Genomic DNA, 16,791 nt, shown 5'->3' on the forward strand with positions numbered 1-16,791 from the left:
AAAACTGTATTCCACCTGGAAGCTTCGTTCTGCAGTCACAGGTTTGAAGGACGAGAGACTGGCTTGGAAAGCCCAAATCTAACACCGATAAATGTAGGTGTAAATAACTTTATTCGGTATCACAGTGAATTACAAAGTTGACAATACACGACTAAATGTATTTTAATGGCTTCTTCAGTGCAAGCAATTCCTCGTTCGTCTTTAAACAAATATGTGGGTAATGTACGATTATCGTCTGGTGTGCTTTCGACATTACAAGCTGCAAGGTCATATTTTTCATACAGTAACGAAAAACATAAATTAAAATGGCATCTGTTACATCGAATAAATGCAATGTTTACGACTGCCCTAGGAATCTTCAGAGTTTCTCAGGAAAAGCGAAGCTCGCTGACGTGATGAAAAATTTTTTTTTCTTCCGACGCTTTGGATGGAACACGTGTCAACGTAACGTTTTCGTAAATATCGGTGCCGAAAGTTAACAATATACGACTAAATGTATTTTAATGGCATCCTCAGGACAAGCAATTTCTCGTTCGTTTTTAATCTAATATGAGCAAGTCTGAAGACGTTTCATAAAATATTTAACTTTCCTATGGAATTAAAATTCGCTTAATACCTGCTATAACAATAAAAATTAGTAAGCAAACAAATAACGTGAGGAATTCAGTAAAAGTTCATATAGACAGACGTGTCTTTTCCTCGTATTTCATGTGTAATATGTACGAAGTAACAGGAATAGTGTTGATAAAATATAGATTTAAAAAAAAACTTGGATTCAGTCCAGCGACCCACCAAATTTGGAGATCGAGCGGCAACCACATGACCGCCGCCAGCTGGTGCTCGGGTCACAACGCACTATTACTTCCCTGATGGCTAAACTTCTCTTTCGATTTCCTAGAAATTGTCTAAGAAGTAGACCTTACTACTTACGCTTTTTTTTGTCCTAATGGACTACTAAAAGTGTACAAAGTAAATCTGTGATAGGAACGTCTTGGTTTCCCTTTGCAATAAGGCTTGCCAGCCTTGGAAGACTGTGCTCAGTGAGCCAACCAAGTTTCGGGGAGTCGTCGACAGGTGACGGCATCTACGAGTCCTAGTGACTGTCGCTCACAATGAGTATGAGAAATTATTTGAATGCGCAGCAGTGAAATGAGGTATTTATATTGAAGGGGGTCACTGCTTCAGTGGGACATTAAGCGAAGCGCCAACAGCGGCGACGAGCACCGGGATTCGAACCCGGGATCTCCTGCTTATTAGGCATGTGAGTTAACCACTCCGCCACCTGGGACACGGGGTTATCGTAACTGCACGGACTATCTCGGCAAGTCTCATGGCTGATCCACATTCTCACAGAGCGCCACCTTTACGCAGTTTCTGTCCATTATACTCCCTTTCACTACTCTGAGAATCCCACAGTATGTCGAACCCATTTGTGCATCCGCACCGTAGAAGGTATATCCGTTGTGTGGCGTCTGTTCTTTCGGTTCCTGGATTCAAATCCCAGGCCAGTACTTGTTTTCGCTCGTCGCTGCTGATTCCGCGTTATGTCCCTCCGCTGCTGACAGCAGTGACCCTCTTCAATCTACAGCTGCGGATTCTGCGTAGTGTCCATTCTTTTGGGCATTTCTGAAAGAACAGGCATCACGCATTCATGTAATTGATATGTCCAGCTGGGCATGGGGTCTACCTTCTTCAGTGCGGATGCATAAGTGTGTCCAACCTCCCCTGGGAATGTCGGAGTAGCGAACGGGAGAATAATTGACAGGGGCTGCAGATAGATGGCGTTCGGTGGGAATGTGAATCGGCCGTGAGGCTTGCTGAGTTATCCGCGCAGTTGAGATGACACTGTGTTGAGGATGGTGCAGTCTTTGATGCACCTGCCTATTAGAGGAGATCCAGGTTCGTTACACATTTTCACCTATCGCCACTGATTCCGCCTAATGTTCTGCTGCAGGTGACAGCAGTGGTCCCCTTCAGTTTACACAGTATGGGAAATAGGCCTACCATGTCTGCAAGAGAAAGGGCAGGTAATTGCACTCTCGGACAAATGAGCCGTCAAAATCAGAAGATGTTGTTGACTGAATACATGGAACGGGAAACCGCCACCATTGCTGAACTGACTGACAAGCTTAGACCTTAAATAATATTCAATAAAATCTGATCCCCTCTAGCTGCAGAAAAAATAAGATGAGTGCGTGGATGATAACACACTGTAGATCGAAAAAGGAGTTCCTAAATTGTATAACACGAAAGGTTTAGCAATAAAAATGAACTGTGCAAGTTAATATAATTAATGTATGGACCTCAAAACAAGAAATTTGCCTGAGTAGCTATAGAGCAGTTTCCAAACGGTATTGACACAGCGTTTTGCATCCATTTAGCATAGGGAATCAAAGAAAGAAATAAAACACATTACATTGCATTTACTCCCTGTTCCATGACAAAAATAAATTATTTGAAGAATATCCTGTGAAAGGAAAAAGAACAGGATGTGATGCTCTAATTATAGCGCACTGGATCAGAAACAATGAAATTAATTCTGTGCCACATTGATTTATTTCATACTAGTGTAATACAATACTCATCAAATAAAAACGGTTTGTGCCTCCGTTGCTACCGAGTGTGAAACACAAATTGTAGACAGGTTTTATGGGTCACCACTCAACAGCATTACACCATTAAGAGTGAGGAGTGGAGCAGATGTTATCGGCAGAAGGTGAGGCAGTGCAGTGCCTCAGCCCTCCCCGGTAGGCAGCAAACGGGTCCCAGAGAACTCAGACGCATGTGGTGTTCAGAGGCAGATAGTCACACAAGAAATCTCTCGCTAAAATATTGTCGAACCAAACTGTAATTAACAATGTGACAGAAAGTGAAATATATTGTAGATTCGCTTGAATTACATTCATAGCTTCAGCACCGAGAGGGGAGGGGCGACGTGTGCTTTCGGTTGCCAGATGTTGTATTAGCTAGTCTCGCATTTTACCTAAAGACTATTGTCATACTCAAGAGTGATGTACTCAGACTGCAGTCAAGACTTCCTCCGGCAGGTGCTGCAGTTTTCAGTGTTGCCAGTTCGACCATATTGCTGAACATAGAAGTCTGAGGGGAGCACGTCTATGTTGTCCACCTTACGTGAACGACTTGATGTTCAATGTTTTTGTCTAAGGCTGTATCTACAACACATATTGCAGGCTGAAGGCCCAGAAGAATAAAAGAAACAAAATTAGTTTATGAGAGCAACGTTAACTATAGAGTTCGAAGTATTCATAGTATTGTATACGTATGTGTAAACACCTTCCAATGCCAATTCAAGACAAGGATACACAGTCTAGCTTCAATATTATAAACACGCCTCAGATTTTGGATGAACTAAGACTTAGGTTGATAATCATTTTGAATATTTAGGAGTACTGTACCCATTGGTGTTAAACTCGTTTTCAACCAATGATTCCCACAGCGACAGGAACACTACTTGTGATACTTCTTAGACAAAATACTTATACAGTGCTATCAGAAGTAAAGATCGACCTGACACCAACTGTGGAAAGTTTGCTTCACAACCTTCATACCTGGATAAAGAGCTTTTCCTATTTGAGATATCTGTGTACGTTGCTGCATAAGACGATTTAAGCAGAAACTAAATTCCTTCAGCTACGACAATGTTTTAAGATATCGTCTTAACGGCACTAAATCGCGGTTTGTGAATCGTTTACCGGCCGTACTATGCCGCATTTCGCTGGTTGGAAGGCAAAAAGCTTACTGACAAATTTCATAGAAGGAAAAGGAGGACGAAATGTCTCCCACTGGAAGGTCGTGGGTGTTATATTTAAATGACTACAAAATCTGGTAAAACGAACAGTGAGGTTGACAGTGCAAGCACATTACTGTTGTCAGTATGATGTTACACTGCCCAGGGCCTGTAATGATAAAGGGCCGGTTTAGGTCAGGCATATTGTATACAGAAGTGTAATTCTACAATTCGTATGCATTGCATACACACAGAAATTACTGTTATAGTGTACTTATGGAGCCCAATGAGTGAATTGCGTATTTTCCGGTGAGAAAGAGCAGTAGCAAACAGTCTTCGGTACGTTAGGTTACTTAAACTGGTGTCACTCTGAGGTAGAATTTACGGTCTGCGACTAAGTGTAAAGTCAATGACTCGGATGCGGGTTCTGCAACTGTGAAATACTTTTCTACATTATAGAATCGAATATTAAATTTGAACTAATATTGCGAAAATTTTGAACTCGGATGGCTTAGAATGAAAATCTTTATGTTTATTGCAAAGAAAAACAATTGATTTTGTGAAACATTCTCTGTCATAAACAACTTGAGACAGGTTACGTCGACCAAATCATATGGAAGAACTGACAGCGACATACATCGGAAGGTAGTAAGATCCCTTGGCTTTTGGTTTGGCAGTATTCGACAGCCATTTCTAGGCGCAAGTAAATGAAGAAAGGCAGCTCGTTTTTATTATAAAATAGCGTCTTCATCAACTACTTCAGTTTTAATGTAATCTACGAGTAATGGCTTATATTTGATATTAACGTGAAAAGAGAGAGAGAGAGGACCTGTTCTCGGGCAACTACTTCTATAATGACCAAAAGGCATTAAATGATCTTCAAGCACATGTGTTCCAGCAGCGGCATGAAGAAAATGATAGTAATAATGACGGTAATAATCGAAATATCCCGTAGCTTCACCCTTCACACTGGATTTTCTCGAGCTAAGAAATTTTCTGAATTAGTGAAAATTGTAAAATGGCTTCACATCGAGGCTCTGATGCCTAGAAGAGTCTTTACATCCCGCTGACATGAGAACAGCATAATCTTCACGTCAAAAGCTTGCTTCTACTTAACCATTTAACAGACTCGCATTTTTTCCACCGTGACTAATTTTGTAAGCTAAGCACATCATCAGTTACAGCACACTCCTGGGGCTGGGAAATGTGGCCACAATGGTCTGGTGGATCGAACTATCACAGGTGCAATGCGTGGGTTCAGGCATTTACTTTTAAGAGGCACAAACAGATTTACTTTACCTCTGGTAACCTCAAGGGAAAGACGTAATCCAGAATCCCTATCAAACATCACGTTCCTTCATTACCAACTGGGCAGAGCCGGTTCACGTTGGGAAATGACATAGGCGGAAGTCATGGTAAGCATAAATATTGTCGGCAGTAAACTTACTTACATTAGGATATTTTATTTTATTTGATGAACCGATAGCCATTTAATTGAACATTGCTCTTATTTTACTTGTACTTGATTGAACTAGAGACGTTGAAAAATTTGGTGCTGGACTGTGATTTGAATTCGTATCTCCTCTTTCGAGGATCTGAATCTCTCGGAACAGTATAGTTCAGTCATATCGTTCCTTTACCGAAGACTGCAATCTTCTCTAGGACACCTCCAGAGGTAAATGCGTGGGTCCGAATCCTGAGCCAGTACAAACATATTCATAATTTCATTTCAAGCCCTATCACATGCACACCGGCCTGCTAGTGAAAATTACCATCCATTTTTAATGTCTGTTCATGTATTGCCAACAATCGCAATAGGTGTCGTTATTTCCGGTCAAACACAAACACATCTTACTGTTGGTGAGTAAGCAACTGATACTTAAGCTATATTCGTCGATGATAAAGGACGGTAGGTGTGCGGTTCGAATGTCGCTCAGGCACAAAAATTTGTATCCTTACTTTAGAGTCAAACGTCTAGCACTTGGTAAGAAAAACCGATACGTAACATTTGATTTTACTTAGTTAACGATCCGATTATGTGTTGGGTTCGTATCTCCGTCACAGAACTCCACATCTTGCTCTTCATCTTTAAATGTGTGCATACTTTGTTACTTCTGAATGGAGGTATATCAGACATCTTTCATGGACGAAACGGTATTAACAGGAGTCCCGGTTCATTACAAAAACTGTCGTCTTTTATTTTACAAGTTTAGATTTGGTTACTGATATTGGCGAAAATTTCTGTAATTCATGACTCTTCATGGCTAGTCAGCAATATGATGTGATTATATTAGATTAGATTAGATTAATACTTGCTCCAAAGATCGTGAATACGACATTTCATAATGATGTAGAACGTGCCATTTTAATGAATGATTTCTTTACATACCATGATCCAAATTCTTTACAACATTTTTTTTACTCTCTCTCTCATTCCTTTTTATTTATCTCCCTTTCTCTCTCTCTCTCTCTCTCTCTCTATCTCTCGCTCTCTCGCTCTCTCGCTCTCTCGCTCTCTCTCTCTCTCTCTCTCACACACACACACATTTTTTTTTAAATTTTTATTTGCTAGTTGTGCACGACTATCGGCGGCGCACGAAAACTGTGAATGGGTTCCTTAGTTTTGAGTACACTTACCAAAGAAATATAAAAACAACTATGAGAGTTATTGATTTATGATTCTTAGTTTGAAGTCAGTTCTGAGTATTATTAGTAACTACACTCCAGTCCCTAAACCTAGTTACAGAAATGTGAATCAGATGCATTACGTATTCCAGGCCGTAGCAGCCGCGTCTTTGAGAAACCAGCTATAGTTACTTCCCAGCCCGCTGTAGGATCTCATCGATTCTTCTTCTTCCTGGTGGTACTGCTACTGAGAATTGGCAAAAAGGCAAGGTATGTTTGACAACTCTGTGATCGACGAGTTACTTCCTGGTGAGCACGGAATTAAGCCTCAAAATTCACTTGTTTTTTGCTGTCATTTACATTGAATAATCTGAGTTATTATCGCTTGAGGTGTAGCACAAAATTGTAAATTTACGGGTTTCAGCCCAGGAAAGTCGTTCCAAGTGGAAACTAATCTCGTCCTTTAAAAAGCGGTTTACGAGTTCTAGCCACTATTGGCTTGTTAGAGAAACCCAAGACACATACCTCTGTGGTAACGTGCTGACCTTTGAAAAGGCATCTTTCATGGTTCGCGGTTCTAGTCTCGTTGACTGTAACGTTTTTATCCCTTCTGTGAAAGAGCTACAAGCAGTCAGATCAGACATCGATAAGTAAATCCTAATGAAATACTTTCGGCTCATAGTTCAATGGTGAAAAACTTACAAAGATGCACACCAGGTAACGCCTCTTTCGGCTGCTGACATGCAAATTTTGGGTTTCTACGAATACATAACTTTATTTATGAAATGCCACATTTGCATGCCTCTTGAGTATGACACAGCATACCAATCAAACACAGACACAGTCGAAATGTAAGTGAGTAGTATTTTACTAGTTTGTGTCGATAGAGGCATGATTGTGTACAGATACTAAGTTTTATTAAAACAGAAGTTCTTCGCAAGGTTATCGTGGGTAGTTTTATTTCATTTCTTATAATACAGGGCACAATTTTCTACAGGTTTCTTTGAGTGTTGTTAAAACAATACTAAACATGAGAGAGAAATTAATCATCAACGATATATGTGAATTCTCTGATGTTATCTATAAGAGCCTGACAATGGACATACAGTTTATTGATTACATGCATGTAGAAAACTTGTTCTGAGTTAAACCTATCAAACAAGGTTTGAAGAAGAATAAAATGCCACTACCACATGACAGCTAATGTAGAAAATACTTTTCTGACGTATTTTGGCACGATGCGCTCTCCCCATACATGATACAAAAGTTTCGAGATGCATCTGCTGCTTGGCCGTCTATTAAACCTGAAAAGATCAAAATGTCGCGGAAGTTAGCTCTTTTGCCACATGCGGCTATTTTTCGTAGAGAAGTGAAAGGAATTATGTTCAGAGTTCTATTAGATTGATAACTTTAGCTGACAGTACGGGACACTTACCATTATGCTACTAGCTGACACGTAGCTAGAGCAGCTCCAGAAATCAACAAGAATTCTTCGAGAACTTCCGTAGTCCACAGTGCTGTGAGATAATGGATATGGCTGGATCTAGAATTCTGAGAGACAGACAGTTACAGCTTTTCTTTTGCACTGCACGGCGTTTTCAACAAACAGATAGCGCAATAGAGTAGCTCAAGTGGAAAAGAACTCTTCCTATATAAATTTCTGCGTCCTACACTGTTGGCAGTTCTGCGTAGGTGTCAGTTACGTGATTTTATTTCGGTGATTACCAAACAGAGTCGAATGTATGCACTGGGTAGCCGAGGCAGCTAGTTCATGGCGATTCGGTCAACCAAGCAAATGAATGTACTGAGCATGCTGCAAACCACTACAGGGAGCCTATGTGTCAGAATTCTCATCCAGTGTGGCGCAATGGTGTTATGATAGAAAAATGAGTCACAGAGAAGAGGATTTGGTTGAGTTGTTGGATTGATGATAGGTTCATTTACTTATGTTCTGGGTCAATTTCCAACTTCCCCTGATGAATTTTGGTAGGGAGAGACAGATTCTTTTCTCTTCTCACTACGCCAAGTGAAGAAGGTATAATGGTATTGTAGTGTGAAATTCACATTAAACACGATATTCCTTCTCTACCAAGTAGACGTTAGGTTGAAAGGCAATCAAGTCAGGACTGGCGACATATAGAAACAGTATTACCAGTAACCTTTCTTACACTATTTATTTATTGATAGTGACGAAACAAACGCTATGTAGGGTCACAGGAGACTTATTCCATTTTTATTTGGGCTTCCGTATGTCGATAAAATTGGTTCGGAACTGGGAATGCAACTCAGACCGCCATTAACGCGGAATTTGATCCCTTCGTGGCAATACGGCTCGAATACAATGTGTTGTTTGTTCAAAACTGCAGATTCCTCATCTCCGCATATTGCGCGAGAATTGATTAGAATCCTGGCCCGGCACTAAAGTTTTCATTATGTATTACCAAGCTCTAGCATCAGAACACGTATCTGCTGGTGGATAATAATTTTGATTTTTAATGTATTTTCATTCGTAATCAACACTAACGATATCTGACATTTTTGACTCCCAGTGAGACATTGAACTATTTGCGAAATCACTGTAAGTTCGAGGACGTTATTCGGAGCTGTGGTGGAGAATAATTCGGTAGCGGACGTCTCTTTGTGTGTAGTCATCAACGACGGATTCCCAGTCAGCAATGAACTCTTCGTGATATTATTTCTAGTTCATACATGCTGATGGTGCAACAAACTCATATTTAATGTTCGTTTTTTCTCTAGAATGTAACAGCGATAGGTGCCGGGTTGGAGTACTGAAAAGGACTTTCAAATGGTTCAAATGGCTCTGAGCACTACGGGACTTAACATCTGAGTTCATCAGTACCCCAGAACTTAGAACTTCTTAAACCTAACTAACCTAAGGACATCACACACATCCATGCCCGAGACAGGATTCAAACCTACGACCATAGCAGTCGCGCGGTTCCGGACTGAAGCGCCTAGAACCGCTCTGACACCGCGGCCGACCCAAGGACTTTCAGATTCATTCTGTCATTGGTCTCCTTACGTTGACATATGCTTCGTTCAGCTCAAATCTGGGAGGAAGGTGTCTTTGCTTCCGCAGTAGCTTTGGAACACGGCTATTAAACCACGGTGGTTCCTCACCGTCCCTTAAAACATTGCTCGGAACATACTTGTTTTAAGGATGTTGAAATACGCTTTTCCAATTTTATTCATTTGCACTCCACATCTTCGTCCTCAGACCTGAATAGTTGTTGTTGACCACTCAGGTATTCTGCAGTACGGATCCTGTCACTCTTAAATATTTTCCATCGGTCCTAATATTCCTTGTTACACTCACAGTCATTGATGCTCTCTTTTACGTTAACTGATTCGTAAAGTTTGGGTCTCTTTGCGGGTAGGAGTTCTAAGATGGGACCCTCTGTCTGCTCGAAGTAATTTTGGGACAACAAATTCAGAATAACGTAGCCCCAATCCAACTCCCTGGCAACCTGTTTTGAAATGCAGCACTGTCGAGTTTCGACTAATAGCGGTTGGCAACACTGATTAGATAACAACGCTCTCAACTTTTCTGCCTGTCTCCGTATGCGTTTCACAAAGTTTATGTTTTTTGAATATTTTTTAATTTGCCATTGTCTGTAACAGCGATGTAACTTACATGGAACAAAGAGGATGAGCGGTACGCCAGTCTGCTAGTCTTGGCAGTTACCTCAGCGTCGCTCAGTACTGAGTCCCGGCAGCTGTGTAGTGGCGGACAGAGGGGCTGTCTTAGAAGATTGCGAGCAATCTCAGTAATGAAGCGGCCGCGCAGCGCCACGCCTGTCGGAGGCCCACACCAGAGCCACAGAGGTCTGCGCCCTTCTGGGTCCGCTATTGGCGGCCGGCGTTTGAGGTGGCTTCCCGCGGTGGCCCTCCGCCACGCACAAGTTCGTAATTTTCTGCGGACCGTTGCCAGCGCCGCGCACGCGGCAGGCGGAAGGACGGCAAGAGCCCTCCAGGCTTCCTCCGTCCGACATATCTCGGCTCCTTTCCAGCGCCAAACCGCAATAACCAACTAAAAGTGGAACACACTGTTATTTACTCAGGTGTAATTAATCTACTCCCCAAGTGCAAAGTGTGATGAATAATGATTAAGAAGTAAAGTTCTTGTAAGGGAGTCACCGTGTAGATTTTTAGGGATTTTAGGTTACCCTTCATTACTCCCCTGATTTCTTATGAACTATATACTGTGGTGACCTTGGTACTTACGGATTCTAAAGCGCTTAGTAGTTTGTCACTGGCAATGCTATTTCTTAGACTACCGATTTGCAAGGGACAGATCCCTACAACGTATAGTCTCTGCCACTGCGTTAATAACCGCCGCCTTTGACCGATGACTTAATGGTAATGACTGCTGTGACATCCATTCTTGGTGATTTTGAATTACTTTCGTTGCTTTCGAGAGAAATTATGTTACACTACCTGCCATTAAAATTGCTGCACCAAGAAGAAATGCAGATGATAAACGGATATTTATTAGACAAATATACTAGAACTGACATGTGATTACATTTTCACGCAATTTGGGTGCATAGATCCTGAGAAATCAGTACCCAGAACAACCACCTCTTGCCGTAATAACAGCCTTGATACGCCTGGGCATTGAGTCAAACAGAGCTTGGATGGCGTGTACAGCTGCAGCTGCCCATGCAGCTTCAACATGATGCCAGAGTTCATCATGAGTAGTGACTGGCGTATTACGACGAGCCAGTTGCTCGACCACCATTGACCAGAAGATTTCAGTTGGTGAGAGGTCTGGAAAATGTGCTGGCCAGGGCAGCAGTCGAACATTTTCGGTATCCAGAAAGGCCCGTACATGACCTGCACATGCGGTCGTGCATTATCCTGCTGAAATGTAGGGTTTCGCAGGGTTCGAATGAGGGGTAGAGCCACGGGTCGTAACACATCTGAAATGTAACGTCCACTGTTCAAAGTGCCGTCAATTCGAACAAGAGGTGACCGAAACGTGTAACCAATGGCACTCCATACCATCACGCCGGGTGATACGCTAGTATGGCGATGACAATTACACGCTTCCAATGTCCGTTCACCGCGATGTCGCCAAACACGGACGTGACCATCATGATGCTGTAAACAGAACCTAGATTCATCCAAAAAACTGACATTTTGCCATTCGTGCACCCAGGTTCGTTGTTGAGTACACCATCGCAGGCACTCCTGTCTGTGATGCAGCGTCAGGGGTAACCGCAGACATGGTCTCAGAGCTGATAGTCCATGCTGCTACAAACGTCGTCGAACTGTTCGTGCAGATGGTTTTTGCCTTGGGTGGTTCGTGCAGATGATTTTTGTCCTGCAAACGTCCCTATCTCTTGACTCAGGGATCGAGACGTGGCTGCACGATCCGTTACAGCCATGCGGATAAGATGCCTGTCATCTCGACTGCTAGTGATACCCTCGAATCCAGCACGGCATTCCGTATTATCCTCCTGAACCCACCGATTCCGTATTCTGCTAACAGTCATTGGATCTTGGCGAACGCGAGCAGCAATGTCGCGATACGACGATAAACCGCAATCGCGATAGGCTACAATTCGACCTTTATCGAAGTCGGAAACGTGATGGGAAGCATTTCTCCTTCTTACACGAAGCATCACAACAACGTTTCACCAGGCAACACCGGTCAACTGCTGTTTGTGTCTGAGTAATCAGTAGGAATCTTTCCTCATGTCAGCACGTTGTGGGTGTCGCCACCGGCGCCAACCTTGTGTGAATGCTCTGAAAAGCTAATCATTTGCATATCACAGCATCTTCTCCCTGTCGGTTAAATTTCGCGTCTGCAGCACATCATCTTCGTCGTGTAGCTATTTTAATGACCAGCAGTTTATTAATATCTGCTGTGTATGAGAAGCAAAATATTACCTCCTCTATTTCGGAACGAAGGAATTATGATATTTAACCTTTTTATAGCTCTTTTTCTACGGTAAGATTCTTTTAAAATTCCTACAGCTTTACGTCGTCCCTAAATAATCGTAGTGTGTTTTTTATTTTCTACAATACTCGGATCTTTTTCTTTTTCTGATAGCCCGGTTTCGATATACTAACATACACACATATACTTGGTGATTCAGCTATGGGTTTTATTGATCTCGCAACATCTGCCAATAACGTGTGGAATATTTTCATGTTCCCTCGGCCGCCATATGCATATTATTAGTGCTAGAGAAAAAATGAATGGAGCCTTTTTTGTAGAAAATTTAATACAGTTAAACTTTGTACTAGGGTACGTTTTCGCCATAGCCCGTAGATCTCGAATCTAAAGAAAAAGAAAAAGAAACTAAACCCAGTACCAAAATATAGCTTCGTTGAATTCCTACTTGAAGGTACCTACATTTTTCCCATATGACTCAAAGATCGCACTTAGCGAGTGAGAGAATATGAAAATCTCGCAGGTGGAAGGAGGTCCAGGCTGTATAAAAGTCATGTATAGGGTTGTTTAGTTTTAGATAGTAGTGTACGTCATGATTTATGTGATAACGATTTTCAAATACTGCTCAATAATACATATATTTATAACTGCTTATCGTAGTCTCCACTTGGGCTATATTGTTGAAAGGTACTTTTTGGTCCTACTTTAAATTTTTCACGAAACATATTTTATTTTCAGTTCGTGCTGCATATAGATACCTACACTACAGCTGCAGGCCTTCTTCTACGGTACTCGATCCGGCTTCTATCCAACAAACAGTTCTTTTCAAAACCTCTTCTATCTACTATATCAAACTATTACATCAATATTCGAAACTGCGTGTTGCAGACGGCAGTTTAGTTTCACAGGGTAATGGTAAAACTATCAATTTTAGGTCAGAGATCCTCGTCCGGAAACAGCCGAGTCGTAACTGGTAAGAGAAAACCGTTCTGATTCCTATGACAGTAGAACACACGTACTGGTGCTGCTCTTGCTAAGATTATGGAGTAGACATCTTAGAGGGATGGTAGAATGGATCAAAACAAGAAAAACTGTCCGGTAAACATACGCTCTAAAATGCATACCTAAAGAGCTATGAGCACTTGTTTATCTTCGATGCTGTGAAATATATCTCCCCTATTGCAAGCTCCTTGGTGTCATCTTAGGAGGAGCCAGTATGAACCAAAACAACGACAGAGTGTCCAGTGAATATTGGCTTTAAAAAGCTTGCCTTAAGGAGTACGACCACTTATTCACAGTATCGAGATGACGAAGTGCTTATAGCTCCCAAGATATGCAATTTAGAATCCATGTTTACTCGATATTTTCCTTTTTTTTCGTATACTACCACCAGGGTTGTAGCCTCTTCCCGATGTTATTCAATCTGTATATTGAGCAAGCAGTGAAGGAAACAAAAGAAAAATTCGGAGGAGATATTAAAATCCATGGAGAAGAAATAAAAACTTTGTGGTTCGCCGATGACATTGTAATTCTGTCAGAGACAGCAAAGGACTTGGAAGAGCAGTTGAACGGAATGGACAGTGTCTTGAAAGGGGGATATAAGATGAACATCAACAAAAGCAAAACGAGGATAATGGAATGTAGTCAAATTAAGTCGGGTGATACTGAGGGAATTAGATTAGGAAATGAGACACTTAAAGTAGTAAAGGAGTTTTGCTATTTGGGGAGCAAAATAACTGATGATGGTCGAAGTAGAGAGGATATAAAATGTAGACTGGCAATGGCAAGGAAAGCGTTTCTGAAGAAGAGAAATTTGATAACATCGAGTATTGATTTAAGTGTCAGGAAATCGTTTCTGAAAGTATTTGCATGGAGCGTAGCCATGTATGGAAGTGAAACATGGACGATAACTCATTTGGACAAGAAGAGAATAGAAGCTTTCGAAATGTGGTGCTACAGAAGAATGCTGAAGATTAGATGGGTAGATCATATAACTAATGAGGAGGTATTGAATAGGATTGGGGAGAAGAGAAGTTTGTGGCACAACTTAACTAGAAAAAGGGATCGGTTGGTCGGACATATTCTGAGGTATCAAGGGATCACCAATTTAGTATTGGATGGCAGCTGGAGGGTAAAAATCGTAGAGGGAGACTAAGAGATGAGTACACTAAACAGATTCAGAAGGATGTAAGTTGCAGTAGGTGCTGGGAGATGAAGAAGCTTGCACAGGATAGAGTAGCATGGAGAGCTGCATCAAACCAGTCTCGGGACTGAAGACCACAACAACAACAACAACATCCACCTCTGCATTTCCATACTGTACAGTCTTAGCAACAAGGATTCCGGGAAATGTCTCCCGCTGTCAGAGCTATCATAACGATTTTCTCCTGTAATTTAGGAGTAGATCGTTTTCAGACCATGGTCCCTTACCTACAGCTGATACATGTATCTTTCTCATCGTTCCTGAGTGTTTCTAACATTCACAGGTATCACGCTGTACACCTAAAGCTTTTTTCTGAGACCACCTACAATCTATTCACGATACATAATGTTTTAGTTCGTATTGCCTTTTGTGATCTCCCTACAACTGTAGAACTTGTTTTTACTATGTTTTATGGACGCCATGTTGTTTAAGACGTTTTTTGCACTTTGACTGTATTACTGGTAGAAACTGGCGGTTAGTATTGCAATATCTTCTTTCTCCGAGTTATGAGGGCAACCGAAATCTGCAGGGAAGTTTAACCGCACATTCCGCTGTAGAGTGATAATTCATTACAGAATATGAAATACCTGTTAAAATTACTGCCCGTAGCAATGATGTCTAATGTCTACCTCACTGATGGAAAGATTGTACATACACACATCAAAAAAGTTTTGCATCACCTCGGTTCCGAGAGCTCCGGGACTTCTACAGAAAATTGGAATAGAGATCAACATAAACATCATTTCCGCCCACTTTATTGTTCATGAAAGCCACACATTGCATGTTCTACCACCATGCATCGAGACCTTCAGAGGTGGTGGTCCAGATTGCTATACACACCGGTACCTCTAATACCCAGTAACACGTCCTCTTGCATTGATGCGTGCCTGTATTCGTCGTGGCATACCATCCACAAGTTCATCAAGGCACTGTCGGTCCAGATTATCCCACTGCTCAATGGCTATTCGGCGTAGATTCCTTAGAATGGGTGGTGGGTCACGTCGTCCATGAACAGCCCTTTTCAATCTGTCCCAGGCATGTTCGATAGGGTTCACGTCTGGAGAACATGTTAGCCACTCTAGTCGAGAGATGTCTTTACCCTGAAGGAAGTCATTCACAAGATGTGCACGATGACGGCGCGGACTGTCGTCCATAAAGACAATTGCCTCGCCAATATGCTGCTGATATGGTTGCACTACCGGTCGAAGGATGGCATTCACGTATTGTACAGCCGTTACGGCGCCTTCCATGATCACCAGGGGCGTACGTCGGCCCCACATAACGTCACCCCAAAACAGCAGGGAACCTCCACGTTGCTGCACTCGCTGGACAGTGTGTCTAAGGCGTTAAGCCTGGCCGGGTTGCTCAATACACGTCTCCGACGATTGACCGGTTGAAGGCACATGCGACACACATCGGTGAAGAGAACGTGATGCCAACCCTGAGCGGTCCATTCGGCATGTTGTTGGGCCCATCTGTACCGCGCTGTTTGTGTCGTAGTTGCAAAGATGGACCTCGCTTTGGACGTCGGGAGTGGAGTTGTGCATCATGCAGCCTATTGGGCTCAATTTGAGTCGTCCTGTGGCTGCACGAATAACATTATTCAACCTGATGGTGTTACTGTCTAGGTTCCTCCAAGCCATAATTCCTAGGTATCGTTCATCTATTGCAGTAGTATCCCTTGGGTAGTCTGAGCGACGCTTTGGTTCACTCCGAGACGCATGGACACTTCCCTTGTTGAGTGCCCTTCCTGGCACAAAGTAACAACGAGGACGCTATAGAACCGCAGTATTGACCGAATAGGCATGGTTGAACTACAGACAACACGAGCCGTGTACCTTCTTCCTGTTGGAATGACTTTAACCGGTCGGCTGTCGGACCCCTCCGTCTAATAGGCGCTGCTCATGCGTAGTTGTTTACATCTTTGGGCGGATTTAGTGACATCTCTGAACAGTGAAAGTGACTGTGGCTGTGATACAAAATCCACAGTCTAGTCTATTTCAGGAGTTCTGGGAACCAGGGTGATGCTAAACTTTTTTTGATGTGTGTAGTTTTTTCTAAAATGGGATACACACAACCAATCAGTTTACAGATACGTGCTATCGGTGAGTGGTTTCCATGCACAGGCTGTTTTTAATATAATTAAAAAACACGGCGTAAAGAGTCACTGAACTTCAAGTTTTTTTTTTTTTTCAACATTTGTCGGACGCTTTTCTCAATCATCAGGTGGCAGTTCAGCTGTGTAGTTGGTGAATTCTCCACGAAAAGCAACGATGTCGAAATATCTGCAGT

This window comes from Schistocerca piceifrons, chromosome 2 (assembly GCF_021461385.2).
Source record: "Schistocerca piceifrons isolate TAMUIC-IGC-003096 chromosome 2, iqSchPice1.1, whole genome shotgun sequence".
NCBI lineage: Eukaryota > Metazoa > Arthropoda > Insecta > Orthoptera > Acrididae > Schistocerca > Schistocerca piceifrons.